Genomic DNA, 19,527 nt, shown 5'->3' with positions numbered 1-19,527 from the left:
ACGAAGTTGAACAGAGATGAGGACCAAAAATTCCTAAAAGTTTTGCCAAATACAGCTAAGGCAATCTATTCCTGAGGTAGAAAAGCCTTAGTATTTCAAAAATTCAAAGTTTTGTAAACAGTTAATTAAATTATGAACCTATCAATGATAACTCAAGTCAACACAGAAGCGCTGACTACTGGGCTGGTGATACTCGGGTAATTAAAACTCCACCAGCAGTGTCATCGACCCAGTGGTTGTAAACAAACTCATCATATATACCAGGATTGAAATTTTATATTTACACCAAAGATGTTATATTACAACATCAATTATTAAAAAAATCCTCCAAATATTTCCGTGATATATCAGTACAATCCTAATTTGTCTGTTTTTTTTACAACGATGCTGACATAAATCTGCTGACTCAATAACCTTTACATATTTAGATTTAAATCACAGCTAGTTATTTAAACCATACGGAAAACTTGTTACGGAAACAAATTCTGTTAAAATACATCTGTAGTTGAGTTGAGAGTAGTTGTATTTACCATATGTCTTTAGAATTTGACGACCTGAAAAAAATATTCATATTGAAACATTGTCATTTTACAATATAACATTACGGACATGGAATAATTTGAGTACAGGCAAATTACCAATTTGTTTCCAAACACTCATGGTTTTCATCAATTATGCAATACAGAATTTTTATAAATAGAACAGTTAGGAAGATATCTTGTATCTTATACGTATTGCAAATAATTGTCCCAAAATGCTTGCTTTATCTAAAATTGAAAAAAACGTTTTAAATTTTATTTGTCCGAGGTGCTTTTCTGGATTACCTTCCTACGACAAGATCAAAGCAAATGAGAGCTATATGACCGAAAGGAAGCAAACAGTAATAACAAGATACATCTAAAAAGTAAATGCACATATATACTGAGCTCCGAAGAAAATCGTAAAGTCCCTAATCAAATGGAAAATTAAAAGCTCGAACACATCTAACGAATAGATAACAACTGTGTAAGGTGTAGTTCTGAAAGCAATTAGTTCTTTCAATGTAGAAGAATAACCTTTATTTGTCATTTTTTTAGTGAATACAGTATCGTAGGCGAGAAAGAGAAATTTTTTTGTTTGTTATCTTAAAAAATTCTAGACATTAAAATAACAATAAACAAAGACTAACATGGATTAACTAAAACGATGAAATCTGTAAATATAAGACAGTGATATCGGTTTGTAAAACGTGTTTAAATCATATACAACTTGTCGTATTTAATTTTAAAACTAACACAGACTAACACAGGCTCTGATCAAGTTTGGTTATACCAATTTCTTAATTATATAACAAAATGTTCTTTCTAATAGAATTATTTTTTTCAGTTAGCAATAGGATGTTGAGAGATGGATAGGGCGAGAGAAAGAGAAAGAATCTAACATCTCTTTACATATTACTGAAATGAACTGGCCTAAGTAAATAAACTCATCATAGATAATGGATAAGTAGTAGGCGACTTTTCCCGAATTATTAAACCACAGGAATAATGAAGTAATAATTAGTTATTACAAGTGGACTTTAAGCAGAACATTTTACCACTTGTTAACTGAAAAAAAAAACAAAGCTGGTTTACACCTCAGCTGCATCATGCACAGATGTTGCACAACTTGTTAGCCAATGAACACAAAACCATCAAATCAGATTTCCAGCATTGAATAGTCTGATTTAATTGTCTTTATATTGAATTCTCTTTATGGTAAACGTTACACCATTGTATGGATCGCTTCTTTGATATTTGTGGTTTCCTGATTAATAAATGGTCTAATTAGAAATATTTTTTATCTCTTCATTATTAAATCACAATGAATTAAGATACCACACCACAAATATGGTATGCAATGCACATCCATGCATATTTTAATATTTTGATAGAATTATGGATAAACGAAACAAATAATATTTGATCATATTGTTTTCCGAATGTTTGCATGTTACATGTTTATGTTAAAAGTTTATGTTATTTATTTTTATATTTCCAAAATGCGGAAGGGTTTTCATCAAAAAGGACCTTTGTAATGGATAAAGCAATATAGAAACGACAATTTATCCTCTAAAATGTAACGATGCTTTGCTTTGGGCATCAATATACTTTTTTAAAACAATATATTTATTTCGAATCCATAAAGGTCATACATCACTGCTAAAACTGTAAAAGTAAACAGTGATCTACATATTACCTGAATGTAGAGTCAACTATAAACAACCACTGGAGAACGTCGCGACTTGAAATGACCATATTGATACTTTATGTGATTATAATAATAAATTAGCACCTAGCCTACTTACTCTCCCTTAAATAATCACGACATTGTAGTAGCTGCTTTCTTTGAACATTTTAGTCCACTGAGACCGCTAACTTTGTTAAATTGAACTTTTCTTTTACAATTGAAAAATACAAAAATAAATACTCGTAAATGCTATCAGCCATAGTAACATTTGTTTTCATACATTCACAATATTGACAGAAATTATAAATACATAATAACTATGAAAGATGTAAGTGCAAAAAAAAAAAACTGAGAAAAAAACAAAATCATGTGTCGATTTTTAAAGAATAAACACCAGGTCGGAAAAAAATTTAAACTGCTAAGATAAGGAATGTCAGTTTTATTCAATAACGACTTTGAACTATGACTTTAAACAAAATATCAAAAGTATATTTAACACATGTCAAAATATGCAGATACATGTTGAAGTTATCGAAATTTGCATGTCATAATTTAAAGTATACTTTTTATCCTAAAACGTTGCAAATGGAAATATATATTCTGTTAACACACCTGTGAGTTAGATTTTGTAATATCGTGTGAGGGAAAAAATTGTTAAGAATACCTTTGAATCTTTGTAGTCTAAACCTCTTCCGTTTTCTCATATTTTTTGTGAAGAAACAGTTATCAGTGAGAGAAATTCAACCTTTTCCCCAAAATTGATCTACTCACGCAAAAACCCAATCAAAGGTTTCATTTTTATAACACTTAGGTTACAAGGTTGCTGAATTTCCATCAGTTTCACACAATACTACAGACCACCCAATATAATTTTGAAATATATACAGAATATATAAAGCATTATTTTATTTGATTAAAGTACTAAGCAGTTTTTGTGAAGTACTGTTTCATACTAATTGTATTTTAAAATTTTATAATAGGTGATTGTAGTAATATCAAATTTAACTTTCTGCCATGTCCTGACGGAAAAGAATATCACAGTCACGTCTTTGCAATAAACCTTCAAAAGCCTTGTAGCCGACTAATTGCAAGGCAGATAGATACCTGCCCTACCCTAATATACCTTCGTTTTCCTGTTGAAGTTCTATTTTCTCGCCTTTTCTCTTTTATAAACTTACCCAAGTACTTTTACCCCTGAATATGCATAAGCTACCCGTCTCAAATTCCGTATTACCCTTTCCAGTTTCTTTTATTTCTTTAATTTAAAACAATTATCTAATCTACGGAAGAATATTAATTTATTTTGCTCTCTATTTAGTGGAATATGTTGGTGATAATCAAATCACATTAGATAAATTGAATTATATAACTTTTCTTCAATGCCTACTACATTTCCCCCCTGCATCATTCTTTACAATGTTCGATCGCCTTAATTAGAAATAAAGTGTTTTTGAAGAAGTAAACAGTTTGTCAGACAGAAATTGTATGAATAAGATTACTCGATCGTGACGGAATGTTGGTTCTAATTTTATTGTTGTTGGATATTAAGCCATTTTAATCAAATTAGCTTTGAAAAATTGTTGAATGAATCGGAAAAATATATGAACGTAAAAGGCATGTTTTCCGGTAGATTTGATTGTGTTACAGAGCGAGTGTGTGTGAAATGTTTCATTACTATTACACCATCTGTGAAGTTTATTTTTTTAAATATCTACAAAATATGAAATAAATAACAATCGTTTGATATTGATAAATTAGCTGGTATGGAATAAATGGATACGGGTAAAGATTACTAGACATAATTTATAAAAAAAATATAACACGACAAAGTAAAACAAAAAGATTTGTTTTTGAAACAAACTTGTTTTCAAATGTACAATAACGTACATGTATTAATGTATTAATGATAAATATGAAATAACCAAACCACACATGCTTAAGTTCTTTGTTTCGATTTCAGCATTTTATATAATTTCAAATAACGAAATTTCTTTAACCAATTTCTTCTAAATATAACTTTTTGGTTCAATGCAGATTGTCTTACCCTGTGACACGATGCCGAAGTTTACCCTTTGATGTTTATTGTGCAACTGCACGACAAATGGTCAAATATCTTATAATTGAGTTTAAACCTTCAAGTTGTTATATAAAAATTCCAATAACGTGTCACGTGTAATTAGAATAGGTTGTCGAAGGTATTTGACATAATTTGACCATTCACTAATCTTAACTTTGTTCTTCAGTTCTTGACTTTGAAATATTGTCCACTTACTAGTAGTTCAAGTTAGCAATAGCAGATACAACCATCCAGCTTGGACTTTTGTAAAATATTGTTTCGTGGTTGGTTTTCGAAATTTAACTGATTATTGAAGGGTCCACATAGGAGGTGTCGAAGATATTAAATTCTAATACAAAAAAACAATATCCTTCTTAACGAGATTTTTTATGAATCCCGAGACCAACTGCTTTTCCCTTGTTTAAAGGAATTTGGATCTTAGTGAAATTTGCAAATGTGATTGAAATAGAATGCTTTAAACATTTTCCAAACCATAATGCCTATTAGCTAGCTGTTGTCAGCAATGCAATATAATTGAACTATCCGTACACGTATTTTAAACATAAATATGTATTTAAATCAAAATATGTTTTATTATTTATTCATTTTTTAAATTTAGATATTTATAAATTTTAGTTAAGACCCAGAGACTTAATAAAATTTATAATCGGCTGTTATGAATACAGAAGTAACCTTTCCGTTCCGACAAGCGCAAGTATAGTTTATGGATACTTACTTGTTATAGAAGAGAATTTCAATTGTTAAAGAAAAACATCAACCTCCAACGTAAATTCACAAAGAGAGAGAGCTCATAGACACTGACAAAACCAAACTTTATCAACCAAAGGAACGAGTGAAAAACAACTGTCATATTCCTGACTTGGTGCAGGCATTTTCAGACGAAAATTGTAGGATAAACCTGATTTTTTAGCCAGCGAAACCTCTAACTTATATGGCAGTTGTTTATACATACAACATATTGTTAAAATTTGGCGATCAAGGCTAGTAGTGACACTGTAAACATAAAACTGACATTTAAAGTAATAATTTTATATTTCAAATCACGAAATTTTAACAGAAACTCATCACTTAATATCAGACGTAAACTGTTTTACGTCAGACGCGCGATTTTTTAATTTGTTCATTTTTAAAAGTCTAAATGGTACTTTATAAAAGCCAATAAGTTCACTTTCTAAATCTTGAAAGTTCTACTAAAAAACACAATGTTGACGCTGTAATAATTCAATGATAATAAATGTCCCTAATAGTATTCCGTACATAAAACAGAAGTTGTTTCAAAATCACTCTTAATCGAAATTTTAATATTTCAAATCTCAAAATTGTAACTTTTACTTGAAAATAACTCTTCATAGCTACCATGAGTTAATTTTGTACGCAAGACGCCCGTATCTAGATATTTTTATCTTTAAAGAGTCAAATTTTGAATATGAAAATTTTTCATTCTCTAAATTTTAAAAATTTCGACTTTAGAAAATTTTGTGATAATTAATATCCCTAATATATTTCGATACAAAGCACAGATATAACAAGTAGGAAATATTAACTATGATATGGGTCTAATTTGCATGTTGTCATTTATTATATCAACTTATAGAATTTTTTGGGTTTACTAATAGGGACTTTTTAAAAATATATGTTTTGAATTACAAACATTCAAATCCAGCTGACCGATTAATGTACGATGAATAAACAATAACTACAAATATATAAAATATCAAAATTTAAAACTTTCCGTAACCGTTTTATCCGTGCTGAAATTAATTGCATAATCAGACAGCTATCAAGTCTCAGTCAACAAATACCTTATACGTGTGACTTTACAGAACATGTTGAAAAACGTTGAAATGAAACGCTTACGAAAGCTGACGATGCACGGAATCATAACAAAAGAATTGTACAAAGTTCGTGGTGATCGGCGACAGCAATCTTTCCCTTGGCATGTGCAGCGTTACCGCATCTTTCCTTGTTTGATAAAATTTCCTTTTCATTTGATAGCTTAACAGTCAAACAAACTCTTTACGAGTGAGCAAGCGGCAGGTGCTAATTGTGTTGATGATATATACCATGTTTGTCCTCTAACAGCTAGAGTATCTGATGGAGAAGATAATACAGATATGACATTGTCATATTTTGTCTATCACGTAATGTTTATAGATTTTACTCACGAAGTAGTCTAACCACAGCGTTTCTAATTCCCGAAAATATAACCAACAGGTATTGTATGGTACATATTATGTAAGGATACAGTGGTTAAATTTGTAACCCCGATAAAAGATGCAGTAATTTTTTTTAGATTTATTCTCATACCACTGTTACTTAGAGTGAAATAACAATAGTTAGGACAAATTACATATGGAATTGATATGAAAAATCTTATCATGATAATATCAGGATTAAAGATTACGGAATCAACAACGAATAATTAATAACAAAGTCAAATTTCAGAAAGGAATATTGAAAGACGATACTTGTAGTAAAAACCCATTTGAAATACAACTGTATTAAAGAGGACTGACATGTTCCTTTTATTTACCTCATCTTTTCTGTCTGTCACCTCTTTCCTTTTTATCATACCTTCTTCTGGCTGCTTTCTTAAGGAATCTCATCAGACGATTTTCCTTTCTTTTCATTTCACGCTTTGAAATATGTAGTATATCTATTTTATTACCACTAAAGCCAGTGCCACTGATGGCCATGGTGGAGTGTAATTTTTCGAGGATAACACCCTACCAGTATTTTCACCTTATATACTGGTATGTTCGGTAGTAGTTAAGTGTATTATAATTATCATAAATATGTTAGAACAAGCGAAATGTCTGAAAAGTACTAAATTTACTGTAGTCAATTAGTCTTAAAGCTGACCGAAAGACTGAACATCATTGACTAAGCAATTGAAATGGTTGATTTAACTGAAATGACAGTCTAAGACTTAAATTTATTTACAGGTTGCGAGTAGAATAATTATGATAATGACATAACACAAAATAAATTTGAAGCGGCCGAAATGCCGAAGCGTTTTCCTTGAATTACCTTCATTAGAACGCCCTCACCATTAAATTGCTTATTAAAGGCAGCAGTAGTATACCGCTGTTCGAAAGTCAAAAATCGATTGAGAGAAAACAAATCCAGGTTACAAACGAAAACCGAGGGAAACACATCACCTATAAGAGGAAAACAACGAAAAAACAGAAACACTAAAGTGCAACAAAAAAAAAAAACAAAAAAAAACACACACACACACAAAAAAAAATGTCAGAATAGTTTGATATTTATCGGCTTCCTTAAATGTTTTGTAAACAATGTTTACATCAATCGTCAAGTGAACTTTGAAAACGTCAAAATTAAATGTTTACAACCAATCATTTCTTAAAGTATTTCTCGATATTGTAAAATTCTTATTGATATATACACGTAATTACATTTGCACTTCAAAATGTGCTGCACCAGATTGCTTCACATTTCGACAACAAATGTCTCTACAGTGTGATGCCGAAGCCAAAAACCAAAAAAGTAGAAACCAAATACAAACGTCAAAGAGCCGAAAAGACTAAAACGAAATGACGAGGAATAAGGGTTATGCATGAGGGAGACACATTCCTGAGTTTAAAATACGTTGAAATATTTAAGAACTACAGTTTTCAATATAACAATATCCGTATGGTCATGCCAGTACCGAGAGTTCATAATACTGGGCTGTTGATACCTACGAGAAAGACAGTTCACCACAGGACGTATCGACCTAGTAGTAGAAATGCCATAAATGGTATCCATTTCACTGCACCAGGTCCAGATTTCGACAATAAATTTCTCTTCAGTGATGATTAAGACCGAAATATGTAAAATCCAAAACCTTACACAAACGGGGAAGAGCTGATTGGAGGGGAGAAGACAAAATGAAGACAACAGAAACATATCATTTTTTCTATATTCATAAATCTATTTAACTCGATTTAACGGAAACAAATCCGGGTCACAAATGTTGAAAAGTTGAAAACTCAAAGACAATCAGTTTGATTATGATTCATTACTGTTTTTATATTTGTGGTCAGTACTACCAAGAAAAACCATGCTCAATATTTGTACAATAGAACATGGTGGGAAAATATATACAAACACATTACTTTTGTCCTGACTAAACTCCCACAACAATTTGGCCATATTTCCTGTGTGCAATCATAATTGTGAGATGATTAGACAAAATCTAAGTGATGAATGACATTTTTCTTACCCAATTACCAACAATGCACTCTTGCACTGATATTTCACATTTTTGTTTGGCAACAAAATGTAAAGACAAAAAGAAGGGCGATAACTTCATAGATTTGCGTGCGTTCATGTTCTCACACGTTGTCGTTCTTTGAAGTTCTTGCCAGGCACCTATACAGGTAATTAGTATGTATGCCATCAAACACAAATACACAGGTGTGGCTTTTCTGGTGGTCAGAACTGCCAAGAATAAGCATGGGAAATTTTCAAACAATAAAAAATGAAAAGAACAAACAATAACACATTGCTATGGATCAAACGTTGATCATAAATCTACAATATTAATATCTGAAAAGAAATAGATCAAATATTAAAAATGAAGAAGAATTGCTTCCATCTACCCTGTGAATTGAATTAATAAAATTTTTAGGATGAGCTTGCATTATTAATACATAATTGAGTAGTTAACAATTTAATATTTGTTACTGAAATCAACATTTGTAAAATCCAAAAATCAGGTACAACGATAATTTTGTCACCCTTTTATTTTGTTGTTCTCAACGTTTCTTTGTTTTCTAACATTTTTAAATTTGCACGTTTTGAAATACCACAAGAATTGAAGCTCAGATGGATTTTATTTCGAAAAAAACCCAACTTTTTATCGACTGTGTCGAACATTTAGACGATCGAAAACATCTTAATTATAATTAACTCTTATTTGATATTGGTTAGCCATATTCATTTAAAACTACCATTACTCTTTCTTGCATCACCATATTAAGAAGAAAAAGTTAAATGTAATATCAGAGATTGAGACTCATCACCGAAAATGTACTCAACATGACGGGAGAGTATGACAAACCCCTACGAGGAATCAGAGTAATGCATAGACAAAGTGTAAAATAATATTCATGTACTATCTAAGTATTCAAATTTATCATTTTATGATTCATTGCTGTTTTTATATTTGAGGTCAGTACTGCCAAGAAAAACCATGCTCAATATTTGTACAATAGAAAATGGTGGGAAAATATATACAAACGCATTACTTTTGTCCTGACTAAACTCCCACAACAATTTGGCCATATTTCCTGTGTGCAATCGAAATCGTGAAATGATCAGACAAAATCTAAATGATGAATGTCATTTTTCTTACCCAATTGCCAACAAAGCACTCATGCACTGATATTTCACATTTTTATTTGGCAACAAAACGTAAAGACAAAAAGAAGGGCGATAACTTCATAGATTTGCGTGTGTTCATGTTCTCATACGTTGTCGTTCTTTGAAGTTCTTGCCAGGCATATAAACAGGTAATTAGTATGTATGCCATCAAGCACAAATACACAGGTGTGGCTTTTCCTGTGGTCAGCACTGCCAAGAATAACCATGGGAAATTTTCAAACAATTAAAAATAAAAACAAACAAACAATAACACATTGCTATGGATTAAACGTATATAATAAATTTACAATATTAATATCCGAAAAAGCAAATGATCAAATAGTAAAAATGAAGAAGTGTTGCTATCATCTGCCCTGTAAATAAGATAGATAAAATAATTAGACCGAGTTTGCATTATTCATACATATTTGAGAAGTAATCAATTTGAAAACATTCAATTGAGAACATTTCTTACTTCTATAAATGTGTACATATATATGATACACCAGCTTCTGTTAGAAACTGCTCTAAGGTAGAACTGTCAGAATATATCAAGGTAAAAATGTAAAAAAACTACTCACGGGTCAAACTATCAGAATCTGCTCAAAATCATTAATGGTATAAATGCATTAATCTGCTAAAAAAATTTAATGGTATTTCGAGAAATATTACAAACAGTTCATTAAAGTTGGAAATGTTAGCCACTACTGAATTAGGTGAAATAAATATGCCAGTTTTAAAAGCTAAGTTAAGCTTTTTGTCTTTTCGGATGTGTTTTGTTATTTGATTTTGCCATGTGATTATGGACTTTCCGAATGGATTTCCTGCAAGTTCAGTATTTTTGTGATTTTACTCTTTTCTGTACTCCTTGTACTTTTGCCTTTTCATATACGAAATATGTTTAACTTTGCTTTAGGGTGTTTGAACTTTAGTTCAATGTTTTGTTATGTGTCCCGTTACATTTCATTTTGTTTTAAAATTTCCCATGATAATTATTGGCAGTTCTGACCACCAGAAATGCAACACCTGTTTAATTGTCTTTGAATGCATGTATAGTGAATACCTGTTTAGGCGCCTGGTAACAACTTCAAAGAATGACAACGTGCTAGAACGTGAACACACACAAAACTATAAAGTTATCGTCCTTCCTTTTCTTCTTTGCTGGGTTATTACGAGAAGATTTGCAATGAATGCAAAATTTGCGTAGTTGCACGCAGATGAGAAATAAGTATGCTGTCTTAAGTCGTGTAAAAAATGCCAAAAATGTATTTCTTTAACCATAACGCCCATCTTACTAATCATAACAGCTAATTGTTCAAAATTCGCTTTGAGAAGCTACACTAAAGCTCGTTATATAAAGTTGCTGTAAAATTGCAATCAAAATAAAATCTAGTGTTTTAATAAAATGTTATTCCTTGTCAGATGAATAGGGCAAAGTTATACTAATATTATTTTATTTTAAAACGATTTAGACAATGTGAAGCAATCTAAATAGTTTTAAAATGGACGTTAATAATACTTTAAAACGCTGAAACTTTTGCAATTTAAGATTGGAATTAATATCTGTTTCTTCAATGTTAATCAAAATTTTACTGTATATATAATATAATATTGATGCATACAGATATAAACTTTCATATAGGTATTAAAGGTGAGGGCTTATTAGATAGATAGTCGTATTATTAGTTATAACTGTAACATTAAAAATACGCAATTCATGAAATCATTGAAGAATGAAGATGTAATTAATACTCTTCAAAACTGGTTTGAGCTCATGAACACAGATAATGTTGAGCATATCCTACTCCACCATAAGCATCCATCGTGTTGCACATGACAACCAAAGCTGGATTACAACTTACATTATGATGTCGTTGTTGCATTTAGTGGTCATATATCATATTTATATATTATAATTCCACTATGTCTTCGAAGTGGTAAGTGTATATTGCGTAATTAAGACTTAAAGTGTACGAAAAGCAACAAATTCTAAGACATCACATGGCGCCAAAAGATTTTGTTGTATGTTTGAAGTATATTTTAACAATACCACACAGACTCCATTGTATAACAAGATGTTTAGTGTTAGCTATAGGATAAACTAATCGTGACGAAAACGCTTGCTTAATTTTATTATAATCAAATAAAATATTTATAATGAAAAGGAGAAAGAATTTGGGTGGACGTGCAAATGTTCTGGTCTGTTACGTTGATTATGTGCAATTTGACTTATGTAGATAACTGTCTTACACTTAATATTGTTTCATTTAAAACTGACGGCAACATTAATTTTCTGCATTTTACATCAATAATAAAAAAGACGCAGAGAAAAAAAACCTTGTGGCAAATAAAGCGTTTTATGATAGGATATAGTGCCAAGAAAACGAAATTTCACGATGCACTTTATGACTCATAACATATAAGTTTGTTAACTAGAGTATGCTTATTTGTTATTAATTCATGTAATGTTCTGTTTTCATCCAAACCCAAACTGAAAAGAAAATATGAAACATAGGATAAAGCAAAAGTGCGCGCCTAGAAAAACAAATCGGTGTTAGAATGATGTGTTTTATCCCGCATATTTACGACATCTACAAACGACCTACTTTGATTGGGTTATACCGAAACACTGTATAAATTATCATATTCAATGTAATGATTCCTGGTTAGAGTAGTATGAAACTTTAAATAAAAAAGGTTGAATATGAGTTTTATATACTTGAACGAATATGTTTTTTTTGTAAACACTTGTACACAGGCTTTCTTAAAAATATCGTTAGAATTGTACTGCTATTGAATTTATGTCTACCTGTATACTAATTAGTGGACAGCTTTTCCGTATGTAGTGACCCTAACCATGACACCACTCGATCTTCGGCGACTGGAAAAAGTAAAAATATTACTGGAATAAACATCAAGCAGACACAAATAAAACACAGGATAAAAATAAATAACAATTATAATTTTCAGTCGAATCAATAATAGACCCGAAAATACAAGCACCTGAGATACCCCAGTTTTTGGTGGGGTTCGTGTTGCTTGTTCTTTAATTTTCTATGTTGTGTCATGTGTTCTATTGTTTGTCTGTATGTCTTCTTTCATTTTTAGCAGGCGTTGTCAGTTTATTTTCGATTTATGAGTTTGACTGTCCCTCTGGTATCTTTCGTCCCTCTTTTACACGGATCTCATGCACTAATATAAAATCATAACCTATTCAATAAGTCTATACCTGTTCAACTTTGTACACTTAAATAAAATACATTCAATACATGCATATTTTTAAAGTTGGTCTTTGGTTACACGTTTACCTTTCAATTTTAAAATGTTTATTCAATTAGCTTTTTAGTTTTTATCATTTAAAAGTCGAAATTTTCCTTGGTTATTTTTATATATTCTATTTTAATAAAAACTTGAAAGGTATGAACACATTGCTATATATGTCAATGAGTTAGCAACCAAAAAATAGAATAAAAATAAAGCAATCGTTTGTATTTAAATACAATTTAAAAGCTTAGCTCTTTAGTATTCGGTAAATATGGATTCTCAAAACAGGTACAGATATGTAGTAAACCACAGCAATAATATCAATAACAAGAAATTAAAGATTAAACATGATGAACATTCGGATTAATATAAAATGTATAATTCTATAATCATCGTAATATCATCTTCTTTATTATTATGTTAACAAACTACTTATATGCATGCGATGATGTATATATATATATTAAAATTTAAAAAAAAAAGTGACTATCAAATTGCATGTAAAATTGGGCATGTTGAGTTCTACAAAAATATTTATCGATATGTCTAAAATAAAATTATGTATCGATATTTCCAGTATAAAATTATCTATCGATATGTCCAATATAAAATATGTATCGATATGTCCAATGTAAAACTATATATCGACATGTCCAATATAAATTTGTGTATCGATATAATCGATACAAAATTATATATCGATATGTCCAATATCAAATTGTGCATCGATATGTCCAGTTGTTTGCTTTGCTTTACTTTCTAGGGACCGATGACAAAGTTTTATATAGTTCTAGTAGAAAAGAACAAATAGTTTTAATGCTTAAAGAACCTCTAATGTTTTAGATTATGAGACTTATACATATTGCTGCAGGTAAATTGAATGCCATTCAATATACAATATACACATGAGACACAATCAGTTTATAAACATTGTTTTTTTAAATATAGCTCATTGGTTTGTAAACAAATCTATTTTTTAATTGTTGCATGCATTAAATTGATTTAATCGAAAACTTTTCTGAATGATATGGCGCTGAGATTTTACAACATGCAAATGTCCTCTCGATCACTAATTATGTTGCAAATGTATGCATAAATATTGAACAGTAAACACTAGACATTTTTAGGAGTACTTAGTACTTGCAAAACAACGATTCAATAATAGTCAGCATAACGTGTCCATATACGAAAAAGTGAAGTTCAAAAAGTTGTTTAAACAAAGCAGTTATCCAGCAGTTCACACTATAGCTACGAATAACAATACATGCAACATTTAAATATAAGAAAACTTACTACTGTGAAATTCCAGTAGAACAAAGAGGATTAAAAGCTATTAGTTATTTTTTCAAAGTCCAAAACTGTGATGCTGAAATTAATTTAAAGGTTTTCACATGGGCATCATATCTGTCCTCAATCTTTACCATCCGAGGATATGTGTTTCTTGCCAGGAACTTTGATATGCACCTATAGATTCTTGTCTACCCAAAAATTAGATTAATAATAAATATAAGCATGGGAATTATGTTTAGCTAATATAAAGCTTTGTGATTTTAATATATCTGATTAGTTTTGGCTTCTCAGGGGGTATATGTTTACCTCATTCGATACTTGTGTCTTATTGCCAAATTATATATCTTTTGTTTTAAAAATCTTATAACTGTTTTAATTGCATATTTTAGAGAAACCTATACTTTTGCGCCATGACGGTCTGTTTTCTGATACGGGTTTATCTTTGAAACAATATTTCCATATACGACAATACAAGTCACACATAGTCAGAATTTTGTTAGAAATATATACCTGGGATCTTAATATTTTATCTATTCGCATGAAATTAATATAGTCTCTTTTGTTGAAGATAATTTGTGGCTGCACGAAATGGTATCGGTATTTACTTCTAGAATATCCAAATCCTGCGAGAGCATGACGTTTTTAATTGACCCCACATAGCTTAACGGGGTAACTTGCCAAGAGAACTAGAGTATTATATTCGTCTAAACATCTACCTGTTTTTCTGTTATATTCATATATTCTTTGTTGTAGTAAAGCGTTGCCAGGATGACACGGAATCAGTTTTCAAGACCTTCTGATCCGGATCGCTCACAGATGCACACCCGAGCTTGATTCAGCGTGTTATCATGCAAGCGATGTTTCTATCGTTTGATATCAAATCTTATTGCAGATGATATCTTTTATTAAAATTAAACTTACCTTATCAGCTTAAAATCTGGAAATCTGATAATTCTCTTACTAGCCCACAGTTAAAGAATTTCTCTTTAAATCCGTCACCCTTGAAATAGTATGAAATCATATTACTGCATTAATTAAGTATGACCAGTCTTGTTGCATGGCTCTGTCGTGTAAATGTTCTAATTAAGAATATTTCAGTTTGAAATTTGAGTATATTAAATATTTTTTTCTTATTTGTACAGCATTCATGTGCATGATTATCCCCAAAACACCTGTATGCATATACAACAATTGAGCAATGATTCATCAGCTTAAATGGACACATATTATTTTATCTTTGAAAACTATATAGTGTGTCATTCACACAATATAATTTGACCATTTTGTCCTAAACATATTAGTCATTGCTTTCAAAATGAAAAATTCCTTGACGAAAATAAATGAAAAAAAATAATAGAAAGAATAAAAGGATATGTGGCGTACTTCGCCTTGAATCTGATGGACAATTGTCTCATTCGTTATGATACCACATCTTCTTATTATTATATACGTCGACTAGTTAGTATATTAACCCAACAGCATGAAATAAACCGAAAGAAATTCAGAGTCCAAAAAGGCCACTTCCGGTCTCCGACAATGTAAAGAGATGGAAACACTGCCAATTCTTTCAAATCCCAAACCCCACCGTCTGGAAAAGCTGACAGAGACTATGTCATCTGCACCAAATTCCATTTAAAAGATATACTAGTATACAATAAAATAACTGAAAAATAAGCTAGATATACATGCAAATATATTTCATTGTAGTTATGGTCAGAATGCTTTACCATGCAGAAACTTTAGTAAATCAAATCTAGAGCACACTATATGACATGCTATCGCTACAGGATTTTAGCGTTGTGTTGTTCAAGTTTGGCCTTTCAACGTTGTTTTTTTTTTGTGGTAAAATATTTTTGTTAAACGACAAACTTTTGATACGTATGTTTGCGTGGTTGATTTGGTGGTGCTGTGCATTAGGACAAAATAAATATATAATTAATTATTTCGGTTAACATATTTGTTATAATCTTATTTTAAAACAAATTGTTTAGCACATAGTTGTCAGTTCAAATTATTCATCTCTGAAGAAACAATGGCCTTTTATGTTGGATAATGAGCACCCTCAGTGGGTTCCGTATATATCATAATAACAAATAATCTTATTTGTTAGCGGTGGTATTTCCAAAATAATTCACATGAATCTGTCTGTTTTCTGTCATAACTGGTCATCATGGCGGATATCCAGAGACAAATAAAATTGATTCCCATTTAAGAATTGTGAGAATAATGGCGTAGATCAAGACATATATGATATCATAACTGACAGAGAATTTCACCTCCGAGACTAAGTTCTAATGTGAGGCTATTAGTATGCGTATAGATGGTAAACGTTAACAAATTGATACGTCAATCTGAGAACCCGATTTCCATCTTATCTTGAATGCCCGGATGAATAACGCCATCACAAGTCAATGTCCCGGTAGAGTAAACGCTCACTCCTTTCATAGTATTTGTGTAGAATTTTTAGAAAACTGTTTTTGATACAAGTGCCTCCCCCTTTTTTCTTAAAGTTTTTGTAAGTTAAGTTCTTGCATATCTCGTAAAAAGGCAGTCCCAGCAGTTTTCATGATAGACAATGTAATAGTCTGCAGAAAGGTGTTTTAGTTTGCACTTGCAAAGAGATTAATGGTAAGCCATTTGAATCGACTGAAGAGAGCAACAAGGCGAATTCATTTTAATGAACGAATGTAGTTTCATTGATGTAAACTTTTTAATCATTTACGGAGATAATGTGGGTGACTGTCTGTTAAAAACAAGAAAACAATGTAATCTTTGGAAATGCTTTGTCAATGCAATGAACCATATATTGTCCTTGTTCTGCTTATAAAGGTCAAGTTATTCTTTCGCCAATTTTACCAATAAGTTAACACGTCAACATTTCAGAACAATGAAATTAAAAATCAGAAACAACTTTATTTCACATTTATATCTGACCACAAAAGACCGAAACAACTAATAAAAATACACTAAAAAATAATGCGATCATGTCTTTTATTCAACATAAATCCTTTACTAGTACTATATCTTTTTTGTCATTTCTACAATTCACTTTCACATAAACAACAACTAAAAAAATAAAACATAAATCATTCCTCGTTTTCACTTGAATATAGGTTGCGTTATATTTGACAACTTGTCTTTGAAAGGTGCCTCGTTATGTTTCGAGTTTAAACACTTCTCCTAAAATTCAATTCCTCCCTACCCGATTTTTCAGGAATATTGTTGTCACAAAAGGTTTTGACTAAAGAGCAGATATTATCTTTACAGTGGCAGTAAAAAAAACGAAGATTTTTCATTTTTCCCATTTCCCTTTTTTAATTTAAAACGCATTTAAGAATGAAATATCGATGCAAGTACTAGTGATTTTCATCAGTAACACTCACTTTCATTTTTGCTAATGTGCTTTCTCCATATGCCATTTGAGTTTCTTTATTACATATGACGTAGCTCTGTACTTACACATCCCGTCATTTTTATTGTGCCATTGCAAATGTTTGTTGACATATTTGTTTGTTTTATATAGGGATTAAGATAAGAACACAATGTTAACTGCTGTGCCCCTAATTTTGACATTTTTACATATAATGTCTGTTTGGTTCGTTCACAGATCGATATCAATATATTGAAATTTTATGCGACTGTCATACAAGTGAGAGGTTTGGCTAGCCCTATAACTAGGTTTAATCCACCATTTTCTACATAAGAAAATGGCTGTACCAAGTCGTTTGATGAGTTTGAGTTTTTGATTTCGCCATCTGATTAGGAGCTTTCCTATTTGAATTTTCCTCGGGTTTTAATATTTTTGTGATTTTTTTTACGCTACCAAAATATTTAAAAATTAAAAATAAGGCCACACCAGAATTAAACTGTTTACTTTGTCTCATTGATTACTACATGTATTTTAGAACAACTATATAATTCATTATTAAAATGAAAATTATTTATGGTCAGATTTTATCATATAAAAACGTGCAACTTGAACCATCGAGTACTGACATTCCACAAGCCCAATTGCATGAATTATATAACATACTATTTACTCCAATTTCCTTGTATTCTTTGCCTCATTATGCTGAAAATATGTATTCGATATTCTTCACAGTTTTGATTTCCCTCCTCTCTACTCTTTATATAAATTGTGCCACACATTTCATCTGCAGAATTTGTCATTTCGATAGAATGGTATTTCTATTAACAGGATATTCGATACTATGTAATAACAATTTAAGAAAATTCCTAACTGGATAATGAAATAATTTTATTGTTCAATTTGTGTGTCAATTTTAAACTTTTACAATTTTTTGACTTTTTTATTCATAAAATTGAGAATAGAAATGGGGAATGTGCCAAAGAGACAACAGCCCGACCATAGAGCAGAAAACAGCAGAAGGCCACCAACAGGTCTTCAATGCAACGAGAAATTCTCGCACCCGGAGGCGTCCTTCAGCTGGCCCCTAAACAAATATATGTTGGTCATATTTGATTTGTGTCTGCTCTTGTTCGTATACCCTCTGTTATTCTGCTGATGTAGATACAACACATGACATTTGAGCTCAAGTACCTTTGAAGCTGTTTTTTTGGATTCTCTTCGTATCCTCTTTTATTCTGTTGATATATATATATATATATATATATATATATATATATATAGAGATGCAATGGATTGGACTTGAGCATTACACAGTCAAACTGAACCTGTGTTATATGTTGGTGTGCCTGTCCCAAGTCACCGACTGCATCAATAGTAGCCTTTGTCTTTGTCTAAGTGTGTGTGTGTGTCCTTTTAAGAATCTGGCGTTGATGGCATTTTATAGGGTTTGTCGTTTTTTTTAAACAGTCTACAACTATTAAATTGATGTGTGGTTCAATTGGATTATTGAAATGTATTTTTCATGATTTGTATGTGAAATAAGAAATAACTAACACAAACATATAAGAAACTATATATTCACGAAGACCAAAAAGACAATAATCAAAACAAAAATAACCAAAGACTATATTCATATTTCGTCATGTCGGTCTTTTATAGCTGACTATACGGTATGGATTTTGCTTATTGCTGCAGACAATACGGTGACTTATATAGTCGCTTATATCCACGTCAGTTGGGTTATGATGATAGTTGTCTTATGGACATCAAACCACATATCTTCTGGTTTTATGGAGACATCTACCGAAATTACATAAGTAAAAGTTAAATCAAGACAAGTAATACAATCAGGAATTCAAGAAGTTTTAAAATCGAGGAAATAAAGATAGGACTCTTGACTACGATATACATGTCACTTACCAGCTGCATTCCATGTACACTTTTGTGC

Source organism: Mytilus galloprovincialis, chromosome 6 (genome assembly GCF_965363235.1).
Source record: "Mytilus galloprovincialis chromosome 6, xbMytGall1.hap1.1, whole genome shotgun sequence".
In the NCBI taxonomy this organism is placed as follows: domain Eukaryota; kingdom Metazoa; phylum Mollusca; class Bivalvia; order Mytilida; family Mytilidae; genus Mytilus; species Mytilus galloprovincialis.
Note: the sequence above shows the minus strand (reverse complement) of the source record.